This window comes from Heterodontus francisci, chromosome 5, assembly GCF_036365525.1.
Source record: "Heterodontus francisci isolate sHetFra1 chromosome 5, sHetFra1.hap1, whole genome shotgun sequence".
Taxonomy (NCBI): domain Eukaryota; kingdom Metazoa; phylum Chordata; class Chondrichthyes; order Heterodontiformes; family Heterodontidae; genus Heterodontus; species Heterodontus francisci.
In genome coordinates, this window is record NC_090375.1 from 33,826,091 (window position 1) to 33,839,433 (window position 13,343).

The window sequence follows — 13,343 nt, forward strand, 5'->3', positions numbered from 1 at the left end:
GTCAGCCTTTCCTTTCCAGTAGGTGTATCCCCCTGCTTGTTCCTTCAGGTGCCTCTCCCCAGGAAGGCAGGTTTCACTGAGGGCAGCCATGTCAATTTGGATTCTTGATAGCTCACGTGATACGATTGCACTTCTTCCTTCCGGACGGTCATTCTTGAGGATATCCATGAGTCTTCTAACAGTCCAAGTTGCAAAATTTTAAATGGCAAGTAACATTCGCTCCACACAACTGCCAGGGAATGACCATATCAAACAAGAAAAAATTCAACAATCTCCCCTTGGCGTTCAATGGCATTACCATCGCTGAATCGTGCACCAACATCCTGGGGTTGTTAAACATTGACCAGAAACTTAACAGGACCAGCCATATAAATAATGTGGTGACAAGAGCAGGTTTAAGGCTGGGAAACCTGTGGCGAATCACTCACCTCCTGACTCCCCAAAGCCTGTTCACCATCTACACGGCACAAGTCAGCAAAGAGTCATTATAACACAGAAGGAGGCCATGCCAGCCCATCGAGTCCGTATCTGCTCTCTGTAGAGCAATCCAATAAGTCCCATTCCCTGGTTCTATCCCCGTAGCCCTGTAAGTTTATTTCCCTTAAGTGCCATCCAATTTTCCTTTGAAATCATTCGTCGTCTGTTTCCACTACCCTCTTAGGCAGCAAGTTCCAGGTCATTACCACTCGCTGTGTAAAAATTTCTTCCTCACATCCCCCCTGCATCCCTTGCCCAATACTTTACATTGGTGTGGCCTAGTCCTTGTACCATCAGCTAATGGGAAGTTTTTCTTTGTCTACCCTATCCAAATCTGTCAGAAGCTTGTACTCCTTTATCAAATCTCCCCTCAGTCTCCTCTTCTACAATGAGAGTAGCCCCAGCTTCTCCAAACCTAACCTGGTAGCCAAAATCCCTCATCACTGGAACCATTCTGGTAAATCTCCTCTGCAACCTCTCAAGGACCCACACAGCCTTCCCAGAGTGTGGTTACCAGAACTGGATGCAATACTCTTGTTGTGGCCTAACCAGGACTTTAAAAAGGTTCTGCAGAATCTCCCTGCTGTTGTACTGAATACCTCTATTTACGAAGCCCAAGATTCAATATGCTTATTAACTACTCTCTCAAAATGCCTTGCTACATTTAAAAATCTCTGCATATGAAGCCCCAGGTCTCTCTGTCCCTGTACACACTTTAGAACTGTACCATTTAGTCTATATTGCCTCTCCTTCCCCCTTCTGCCAAAATGGATCACCTCACATTTCTCGGCATTAAATTCCACCTATCACTTGTCTGCCCATTCTGCTAGCCTATCTATGTCCTGTTGCAGTTGATTGGTATCATCCTCACTGTCTACCACACAAGTTTGGCATCAGCAGCAAATTTTGAAATTTTACTCTGTATTCCAATATCCAAGTCATTTATGTATATCAAAAAAACAATGGTCCTTGCACTGACCCTTGGGGAACCCCACTGTCTACCATCCTCCAGTCTGAAAAACAACCATTACCACAACTCGCTGTTTTCTGTCCTTAAGCCAAACTTTTAATCCAAGTTGACACTGACCCTCCTATTCCATAAGCCTTAATCTTGTTAATCAGCCTTTTATGTGGTACTTTGTCAAAGGCTTTCTTACATAGGCCACATCCATTGCTTTCCCGAAAGTAACCTTCACTGTTAATTTAGCAAAAAAATCAATTAGTGTAGTCAAGTATCATCTGCCTTTTACAAATATATGCTGGCTCTCCCTAATCAACTCAAACCTCTCCAATTGCCTGTTGATTTTTTTTCCCCTGATTATTGTTTCTAATCTTTTACCGATCACAGATGTTAAACTCTTGGACAAGGGTATCCCACTTGTAACTCTCCAATCCTCTATCTCCACTCGCACTTGCTTTAGCAACCTAGGATGCAAGCCATTCAGACCAGGCAACTTATCCACTCAAAGCATAGCCAGCCTTTCCAGTATATCCTGCCTATTAATATTCACCTCATCCATTACCTCTACCATCTCCGCTTCCTTAGTAAACACTGATACAAAGTACTCATTATATGTTCTAGCCTTGCCCTATGCCTCTAAGCATATACCTTTGTTCCCATAGGCTCCACCCCACCTCTTACTATTTACATGTCAAATGATGATTTTTAGGTTCCCTTTTATGTTAACTGCCATTCCATTCTCATATTCTCTTTGCCAGTCATACTTTCCTCTTCACTTCCCCTCTCAACTAATTGTATTTGGCCTGGTCCTTGCTTGAAGAATTCACCTGACATGTATCATACAGCCTCTTTTTATCCCCCATCATAAGCACTGTATCCTTGAACATTAGGCATCCATTCCTCATCATTGCTAAGCCACGTTCTGGTTATTGCCACTACATCAAAACCCCAAGAGCAAGTGAATTGGGATTTGAACTCAACCACTAGTTCACATGACTAATGCTCTAAACCCCTGAGCAATGGAGCCACCTGCAGTGTGATGGAATGCCTGGACGATTGCAGCTCCAACAATCAAGAAGCTCAACACCATCCAAGACAAAACAGCCCACTTGATAGGGACCCCATCCGCCACCTTAAACATTTACTCCCTCGACCACCTGTGCACCGTGGCAGCAGCGTGCACAGTCAACAAGATGCATTGCAGCAACTGGCCAAGGCTCCTTCAACAGCACCTTCCAAACTCATAACTCTACCACCTAGAAGAATAAGGACAGCACAGGCATGGAACAGCACCGCCTCCAAGTCACACACCATCCTGATGTGGAATTATATCACCACTCCTTCACTGTTGCTGGGACATAATCCCAGAACTCCCTTCCCAACAGCACTGTGGGTGTACCTACACCACATGAACTGCAGCAGTTCAAAAGGCCAGCTCACGACCACCTTCTCAAGGGCAATTAGGGATAGGCAATAATGCCAGCAACGTTCAAAGCCCAGGAACGAATTTTTTTTTTTTAAACAATGAGCATTGTAACTTTAGTTAAGTGAAAGTCAGGTTTGAAACAGCTCTAAAACACAACTAAACGCCAGGAAATCAAAGGATTGCTTGTAAATACTAAAACAGAGCTTCATGAAAAGAATTTCAGTATCTTCATAATTAATTTCAGTCGGAAGAACCTTAGGTCTAAAATCTACCAGATAGCCTGGGGGCCACTGCAGCCTTCAAAGTCAGTAAACTAACAGTGCCATTGTGGTGAGTGCAGCAGCAACATTTTTTGATGAGCTGATCCAAGGTCAATTGATCACGTAAACAAAGTCAAGTTACATTTATAGAACACCTTTAACGTAACAAAATGTGCCATGGCACTTCCGTTGCGGATCAAGCCGCGCAGGATTATGAGGTAAATTAGGGTTGAAGCTGTGGACAAACAGCTAGGTTTTCAAAACAAGTTTGGGAGTGGAGAAATACAGTAACACAGTGGCGCAGTGGTTAGCACCGCAGCCTCACAGCTCCAGCGACCCGGGTTCAATTCTGGGTACTGCCTGTGTGGAGTTTGCAAGTTCTCCCTGTGTCTGCGTGGGTTTTCTCCGGGTGCTCCGGTTTCCTCCCACAAGCCAAATGACTTGCAGGTTGGTAGGTAAATTGGCCATTATAAATTGCCCCTAGTATAGTTAGGTGGTAGGGAAATATAGGGACAGGTGGGGATGTGGTAGGAATATGGAATTAGTGTAGGATTAGTATAAATCGGTGGTTGATGGTCGGCACAGACTCGGTGGGCCGAAGGGCCTGTTTCAGTGCTGTATCTCTAAACTAAACTAAACAAGGAGTTTAGGCGTGGGAACAAGATGACTGAGTGATAGACCACTGATCACAGAATGGAATGGGAGGAGTGTAGGGAGAAGGAAAAGCAGAGGGAGGCTTCAAACAGGAATATAGTACTGGAGAAGAAATCTATAGATTTTCCATTTGTTCAACTGAAAATTTCAAAAGCAAGATTTATATATTGTTAGGCAAGGGTATTAAGGGTTACAGAACCAAGGTGGGTAGACTGAGTTAGATAGAGATCAGCCATGACCTAATTGAATGGTGGAACAGGCTCAGGGGCCTGAATGGGCCCCATGTTCTTGAAATATGGGCAACATTAGGAAGGCAGTGTTTATCGCCCATCCCTAATTGCCAAGGTGTTGGTGAGCTGCCTTCTTGAACTGCTGCAGTTTTGTGGTGGTGGCACAGCAGGATATTAAGCAGGGAATTCCAAGTTTCCCTGGGGGAGATTGGGAAATGATTTTGAAAGAAGCTTGGTCAGTTCCTGCAGTTTATTCTGCATTGCATACCAATGAAGGAATAGATACACATGTCAGTGATATGGGTACTAAACAAGTGGACAGCTTTGTCCTGGACAGAAAGTTTTTCTACTCAAGGCTAAGGGACAGGAGGAATAAATGAACAGTACCTGATTAGGATGACATAAGGTAGAATTCAGGTTGGGTGGAGCTCAGAAGGCCAAAGAGTGAAATCTGGAGGTGACAAAGGCATGAATGAAGATTTCAGTGGAAGTGAGGCAAGGGCTTAAATCACAATATTCTGGAGGTGATAATGGCAGGCTGAGTGATAGACAGGATGTAAAGGTTTAAAGTTCAGTGTTGAGAAGAACACAAAGATTGTATTCCATTACACTGAGCTTGAGCAGTCCTCCAGGGAAAGTAATGGGATCAACAACTTGTATTTATATAGCAACTTTAACGTAATAATAGGTCCCAGTGTGTTTCATAGGAGCATTATAAAACAATATATATGTTACCAAGCTGCATAAGGAAATAGCAGGACAGATTGGTCAAAGAGACAGGCTTTAAGGTGCGTCGTAAAAGAGAAAAGCAAGGTAGAAGGGTTTAGGGAGGGAACTCCAGAGCTCAGTTCCCAGGCAGCTGAGGCACAGCCACCAATGGTGGAACAATTAAAATTGGAGATGCTCAAGGAGGTCAGAATTAGAGGAGCACAGAGATCTGAGAGTTGTGGGGCTACAGGAGATTACAGAGATAGGAATGGGTGAAGCCATGCAGGAATTTGTCAACAAGCATGAGAATTTTAAAATTAGGGACAAAATAATATTATGCTGTAGGAAGTTTTGGCCCACCCACAACCCAGCATGCAGCTGAACAATACAAGAGCCAGAAAATCAGAAGTGGTGGAAGAGGGACAAAAATAGATATTGTCAAGAAACCAATCAAAGCTTTCCTTCTGCTTGAAAATTATGTCAGTAAGAGGCAACATATTTATGAGGCGGCAGCAGCTAAGGATGAAACCTTGGGAGCACAAAAGGTGGCTTAGTGCAGATATGGAAATCTGAACTATTATAAATATTTATTTCAGATTTTCAGCATCTGCAATATTTTACTTTTGTATTGATCTTTAATTCACTGGCATTTTGTTAGGATTTTTTTTTCCAACCACATTCTTAAAAGGGTAATTTTCATTGAAAACTGAACTCAAAACTACAGAAATACCATAGGGCGTGATCTGCTTATATTCTGTTCCAGAGGCTGGGCTTGGCAAAACACTTAAATTTTTTATTTTGTTTAATATTTCTCTTCCTCTCTGAACTTGATCCCCAAATTCTCAGATAACTGGATATCCCCATTTCCAATGTTATTGGCATTTTTCAAAACAAACCCATTAGATGGTACACACTGCTGCCACTGTGCATTGGTTGAGTGCAAATCAGACACCTTTCCTTCTTTGGCCCTGGGTCAATATTCTGGAATTCTCCATTTAACACTAGCATTGAAGCACCAACACCACAAAGACTGCAAAAGTTCAAGAAGGCAGCCCACTACTACCACCTTCTAAAGCAACTGGGAATGTGCAATAAGTGGAGCCCTGCCAGAGTCGTCTTCATTCCAAGAACAAGTACAAAAAATTAAAAAAATGAAACTGCCAGATCCAAGCAGAAATGTTAACATATTGGGTACAAAACGAAGAGCAACAAGCTTCTGATAGTTTGATCTACCGGTAAATGACAGAATCGCCAAAGTACCACCTTTCCCTAAAAGCACCTAAACAAATTATCAGTAGCAATTAAGGTTTAAACTTTGTTAATAAATATTAAACTCTATTAGGACCATCTGTAATCTAATTATTGAATATTGTACACAACTCTCTCTCCTTAAAAGATTAATAGATCATAATGCTTTTTTTTAATGTTTTAATTGGGCTACTACCTCATGAACTTCAGCTAGCCATGCTGCAAAGAATAGATGACTAGTAAAGTGAACTACTAATTCAGTTTCTCAGATCTATAATCTTCACTGATCTATTCGTTGAAAACATTTTTCTTTTTAATTTTTTATACTTTTAAATAAAACCTGCAATCCAACTATATTGTTTTAGTTCCTGAAATGTTGTCTTAAGAGTTTACAGTTTGATCGAATTTAGACAAATAAATATGGAGAAGATTGTCAGGTGATCACTGATTTTTTTTCATGAAATGTGAAACATGAAAGGAAAAAATGTGAGCAAATCTTTGTTATAAGCACTCCTTCATAAGTTAATGTGTTCCCAACAGAGCTTGATGCACAACTATTGGATTCAAAAGTTGTGGATTCACTTCAGTCCTTGGCAGTAATTAAATCAGACAATCAATACATTTTTTTTCCTGTTAGAATTGGTTGCTCATCAATACCTAACTGCTTCAGATACCACTAATTCTACACCATTTTAATCTCATTTCCAAGATACAGCCACGTGCATATTTCTGACCTTTTGTTACATGTAAAATTTGTAACCATATATACACCTTAAATTTATTTTTATATATTGCATATGATGAAAGGACATTTTTGGTCAAATGTAAAGCTATTGTAGATTTTTATTGGAATGAATTCAATTTTCAATATGTTAAAATGGACCTCAAAAATAAAACTTTCCACAGATAGTTTGTCCTTTTCAAAGCAATAAATGCATTAAAAACACGTCTCTAAGCAACACACATTCTAATATTTACAGAGACTTTACTGACAAAATATTGCATGTGTTCAATACTAATGACAGCAGAATCAGATGTGAAAACGAAAGCCTTCTTCATTAACTGTTTGTGCACTGAGACCATGTGTGGATCCATTTTAGTTAAAAGGAATCTTGACCAGTCAACACCTTTCATATAAAAATCGAAATGGCCACATGAACATTTGTTTAAAAGAAATGAACAATTTCTGAAACATAAAGCTGTTCAATGCAAAGACGTATCAAATACTTCGAATATTCTGTTAGCGGTTAGTAAATATAACGCATTGAGACTCTAATTTCACACTTTAGGTTTCTTAATCTATTATATAGCACACAAATATTTAGTGCCACTATTGTGCAGTATAACACCGCTTCGTGTAAGGTTACGCTGCTATACAGATTGCAAATTAAAGCAACATTCATTCGGCGCAAGGCAAAAAAATGTTGAAAATCCAAATAAAAACACTCAATCAAGTGGGTGCCACTACAGCGGATGGATTTAGAATTGGATGGGGGGGGCGGTGTTCACACATCTGTAAAGGTAGATAAAATGAAACTCAATCCAGAATATCGAAACACAGTTGTACACAAGGCACATGGAAAACAACGAACCCCTCGTCTGTGAAGAAACAAAACCTTGGAAGAGAATGCAGGTAGTGCGGATCAACAGTCGCAACTCTCCTCTGCATATCCTGTTAACTGAAATATGTACACAACGAATCGAAGCGAACAGCATATACACAAGGAATACTGATTGCAGCATGCAGTAAAAGTGTACCAACGTTAACTCCCTCCCGCACACACACATATATTTCAGGCCCAAATACAACAAAACCCCAATACTTCAAATGAACACCTCTGGTGATTTATTTTTTGCCCACATCTAGAATGAACTTCATACCAAGGAAGGAAGGAGGAACAACAAAATAAAAACCGTCTGCTTACATCTTTTGCACTTGAAATATGTAAAAAAAAAAAATCCTCCCCTACCCCTTCCTTTCTGAAGGGCTGGACAGAGAGAACAAGTACTGCGGGGTCGACTGCCGACGCCGCTCTCCATCCTCGCCCAAGAAACTTCACCACTCGGAACAGGATCAACCGACAGTTATCAAACACCTTCACTCCGAACAACGATACGTGGGAAGGGGAGGATAACCCCGTACATTAAAAAAAAACAAAAATTACACACACACACTTACTTTCTGTTGAGTTAAGAGAAAAAAATCAGTTGATTCTTCTAAGCCGTTAGACGTTTCGTTCTCCCTTCACACAAACACACACAACCAATAGTTTCTGCCGTCTCTCAGTGTTTTCCAAAAACAAAACCGAGAAAAATAATAAGGATGGTAAAGGTTTAGATTCCAACCGCGTTTCTTGATTAGCAGCTGAGCCTGTGACTGACAGACACACACTCAGCAAAGAAGCAGCGGACCTCCCACCAACAGCAACAACCCCGCTTGCCCGTTGCTCCCGCCTCCGCCTCTCTCGCGGCCCAACGGCTGCCAACCGCCGGCCGCACTGACCGCTGGGAAAGTCAGCATTTCAAGATGGCGGCGGAGAGGAAGAAGGAGATAGACAGATACAGATCGAGAGTCCCAGCAAACATGGTGTTTCCGCAGTGCTTTCAGGGCTCAAATCTCATCCACTTTACCCGGCCCGACGTGTAACTTTTTTTTCCAAAAATTTCCCGCTGCTCACCCAGAAAGTGGCACGTATTTTTTTTCATATTTACATGTTCTTAATGTTTCTTCACAATTATTTTTTTAAATAGTGAAGTTTTTTTCATGTTGCTCCCCCGTTCAGCAACTTTTTTGCTGGTGGCTGTAGCTCACCGAATTACAGTTATATTTTTAGAATATTGTCATTGGCTGTAATGCCGTTCCAAGGTTATTGTCATTGACTGTTCCCACGTGATGGCATGAATTTGGAGTCAAGTTGCATTGGCCCCTTGTTGTATGGCCCTGTTGATTTTCTGTATTGGAGGCGGGTAGTGTGAAGGCCACACAGGAGGTCTCCATTGAGAGAAAATGATATGAAAGGGGCGAATACAGTACTTGGAACGGAAAGTATTTCCTTTTACTTGTGGAGGAACTCCGTAGAAATGTTACTAGTATTTAATCTGACAACTGTGCACATTTTTCTTTGTATACCTAGCAATTTTGTAACTATAAATAGCTTGCATGTAGTACATCCTTCCTGTCCACAAGCCTTACTTCCTGTGTCACAATTTTGAGTCATGCTTTTGTGTTGATACTTAACATTGGAACTTCGATATGGTACCTCATAATAGACTAATGAATAAGGTCAGAGCATGCAGAGTTAGGGGACAAGTGGCAGAATGGATTGCTAGCTGGCTTCAAGACCGAAAGCAGAGAGTGGGAGTAAAGGTTAGTTATTCATCTTTTGGGCCTCCTTATCTCGAGAGACAATGGATACGCGCCTGGAGGTGGTCAGTGGTTTGTGAAGCAGCGCCTGGAGTGGCTATAAAGGCCAATTCTGGAGTGACAGGCTCTTCCACAGGTGCTGCAGAGAAATTTGTTTGTTGGGGCTGTTGCACAGTTGGCTCTCCCCTTGCGCCTCTGTCTTTTTTCCTGCCAACTACTAAGTCGGCATAGCTACTAAGTTATTCATAGTAGTATCATAACTAGATATGCTCAACACCCCTCCTCTGGCTTTCTGTCGTCGCAAACATCAGTCCCCCACACATCAGCTGACTGACGAAAACCCACAAGCTGGTTGAAACCATCCGTACTGCACTTCACTTACCACTCCATAATGACATATTCAATCCACGACTGCCCGCCTTCCATCTCGGCAGCTTGTATGGAACAACCTTCCTGACAAGACGTCCTTTGTATCAGGAATTGGAAACACGGGAAGTCACTAACAAGTTCCTTGTGAGAACCCCATCTGTCAAATGACAGGCTTTGAACTACCACGGCAAGAGTGGTCCTTGCTAGACAGGTTTAGGACAAGCCAGGGCCCCTGCATAGCCAACCTCCACCGCTGGGACTTCAGTACAATTACTTGTGTATTTGTGGAGAGACACAGCCAATGCTGCACATTTCCGAGGAGCATCCCCTCGACAGACTAAGAGGAGAACTAATCACCTTAAATTCAGCAAATGAGGAGACTATGGCTCTGGGGATTTGCATTCGTTAAATAATAATTCAGAGTAGTGGAAAGTGGTGTTTCACAAGGATCAGTGCTGGGACCACTGCTGTTTGCAAATTGCATTAACGATTTGGACTTTGGATTCAAAAATACAATTTCTAAATTTGCAGATGACAGCAAATTGACAATTTCTAAATTGACAGATGACACTCAATACTGAGAAGGACTGCAACAAATTACAGGAGGACATTAATAAACTTGCAGAATGGGCAAATAATTGACAAATGAAGTTCAACACAGATAAATGTGAGGTAGTACATTTTAGTTTAGTTTAGAGATACAGCACTGAAACAGGCCCTTTGGCCCACCGAGTCTGTGCCGACCATCAACCACCCATTTATACTAATCCCATATTCCTACCACATCCCCACCTGTCCCTATACTCCCCTACCTATACTAGGGGCAATTTCTAATGGCCAATTAACCTATCAACCTGCAAGTCTTTGGCATGTGGGAGGAAACCGGAGCACCCGGAGGAAACCCACGCAGACACAGGGAGAACTTGCAAACTCCACACAGGCAGTACCCAGAATTGAACCCGAGTCACTGGAGCTGTGAGGCTGTGGTGCTAACCACTGCGCCAGAATAGGGATGCCACTTATTATTTCAAAGGTGTGTATCTAGGTGGGTAGAGGAACAAAGGACTCTTAGAGTACAAGTACACCAATCACTAAAAGCTGCACCACGGCTTAGCAAGGCCATAAAAAAACAAACCAAGCACTAGGGTTTATTTCTAGAGGGATAGAACTGAAAAGCAGGGAAGTTTTGCTAAACCTGTATCGACCTTTGATTAGACCACACTTAAGAGTACTGTGTGCAGTTCTGGTCGCCATATAAAAACGATATAGAGGCACTCGAGAGGGTGCAGAGAAGATTTACAAGGATGATACCAGAAATGTATGGGTATACATATCAAGAAAGGATAAACAGGCTGGGTCTCTTCTGAAAAAATAATCTTGGGTGAACTAATAGAGGTCTTTAAAATTATGAAAGATTTTGATAGAGTGGATACAGAGAGAATGCTTCCACTTGTGGGGAAGAGCATAACGAGAGACCATCAATATAAGAGTCACCAGGAAATCCAATAGGGAATTCAGAAGAAACTTTACCCAAACAGTAGTGAGAATGTGGAACTCGCTACCACAGGGGATGGTTGAAACGAATAGTATAGTTGCATTTAAGGGGAAGCTAGACAATCAAACAAGGAAGAAGGGAATAGAGGGCTACGATGATAAGATTTAGATGAGGAAAGATGGGAGGAGGCTCGAGTGGAGTATAAATGCCAGCATAGACTGGTTGGGCCAGAATGGCTTGTTTATGTACTATATATCCTATGTAAATTTATAATGCAGCAACCTGAGAAGAACATGCCAACAAATCATCATATAGAAGTGAGGCAGAGGCATTAGTGAGGGAATTTTGTCAACTGAGACACAAGTAGCTGATGGCACACTGCGGCATAAAGAGATGGATGCACAAGAGACCAGAGCCAAAGATTTTGGGGACCAACTGGTTCTAGGGCGAGAAGAGGTTACTTAGATGGGGTGGGGAGTGAGACAATGGGTTACAAATGATAAATTTGAAGTATTGCATAGGTCAATGAGGATGGGCTGATGGGTAGCAGAACTTGCTGCTGGGTAGGATATAGGCAGGAGAGATTCAGATGAGCTCACATTTATGGAGGGTGGAGAATGGGAGGCCAGTCAGGAGACCAATGGAGTGATTGAGTCAGGGGAATTTTTTAAAAAGGCATCGAAGGGTTTCAGTAGCAGATGGTCAAAATTAGCCAAATGGTGATTTTTCTGTTTTTTTGCTACTTGCAGGGAGACTGTGTGACTGGCTGGTATGGGGAGGGGATGGAGGGGGGTTATGCTGTGCGTAAGTTGCACCACAACAGTATGGGACAGGTTTGATGGGCCAGTGGTGTTCTCTTGAGCATCAATTTTGAATGTTCACAATGATTTTTATTGAATTAGGCATCCATGAATGCACTAAAATGTTTTGTCATAAGCTTGTAAGAAACAGGATTTTTCTTCAAAAATATCCCACATGGTGAATTTCTGATTTTTAAATTAGTTGTTAAACTCCCAGTGCACCTTGTATCTGGTTAGAAGTGGCAGTGTTATTTGGCCAGTTTCATTGCTTAATACAAAAAGGTATATATAGAGAAAAGGAGAAAATTCTTCACAGAAGTAAAGATTTAATTATTAGATAATATAATGGCGTGCACTTATTGCATTAATATCATCATGTTACAAGAAATATTTAATATTCAAATGTAAGAATAAAATGATTTATTACAATCACAGTAATATGACATCTGTCTAATTCCAACAGAGTCAAAATGTATCGCAATATGCAATACTCAATTTCTATACAAAAATATTTTACAAAAATCTCCTCAAAAGCATGGTAGCAAATAATCCTGAAGACTGGGGCGGCGCAGTGGTTAGCACCGCAGCCTCACAGCTCCAGCGACCCGGGTTTAGTTCTGGGTACTGCCTGTGTGGAGTTTTTAAGTTCTCCCTATGACTGTGTGAGTTTCTGCCGGGTGCTCCGGTTTCCTCCCACAGCCAAAGACTTGCAGGTTGATAGGTAAATTGGCCATTGTAAATTGCCCCTAGTGTAGGTGGGTGGTCAGAGAATTGTGGGGATGTGGTAGAGAATATGGGATTAATGTAGGATTAGTATAAATGGGTGGTTGATGGTTGGCACAGACTCGGTGGGCCGAAGGGCCTGTTTCAGTGCTGTATCTCTCTATGAAAACTAGGAAGGTCCCAAGTTTATTTGTTCTAAACTGATTTCGACAATTTCTACGGATCTGTACAGGACTGGGTCTGCGGCAGATGGTGAGGGAAAAATATACTTGACATCGTCCTCATCAATCTGCCTGTCGCAGATGCATCTGTCCATCACAGTATTGATAGGAGTGACCACTGCACAGTGCTTGTGGAGATAAAGTCCTGTCTTCACATTGAGGATACCCTCCATTGTGTTGTGTGGCACTACCACTGTACTAAATGCAATAGATTTCAAACAGATCTAGCAATGCAAAATGGACATCCAAGAGGCACTGTGGACCATCAGCAGCAACAGAATTGTATTCAACCACAATCTGTAACCTCATGACCCCGCATATTTCCCACTCTACCATTACCATCAAGCTGGGGGATCAACCCTCATTCGATAAAGAGTGCAGGAGGGCATGCCAGGAGCAGCACCAGG

At 41.9% G+C, this 13,343-nt stretch overlaps 1 protein-coding gene across 3 annotated transcripts in view; it reads right to left on the minus strand.

Annotated features, from left to right (window-relative positions):
• Positions 1–8,405, minus strand: part of LOC137369804 (focal adhesion kinase 1) — a 717,355-nt gene extending 708,950 nt beyond the window's left edge. For all 3 annotated transcript variants that reach the window (XM_068031302.1, XM_068031301.1, XM_068031300.1), the window contains exon 1: positions 8,144–8,405. The gene's annotated coding sequence lies outside the window, so the exon portion shown is untranslated. The remainder of the gene's footprint in view (positions 1–8,143) is intronic.
• Positions 8,406–13,343: the final 4,938 nt, after the last annotated feature.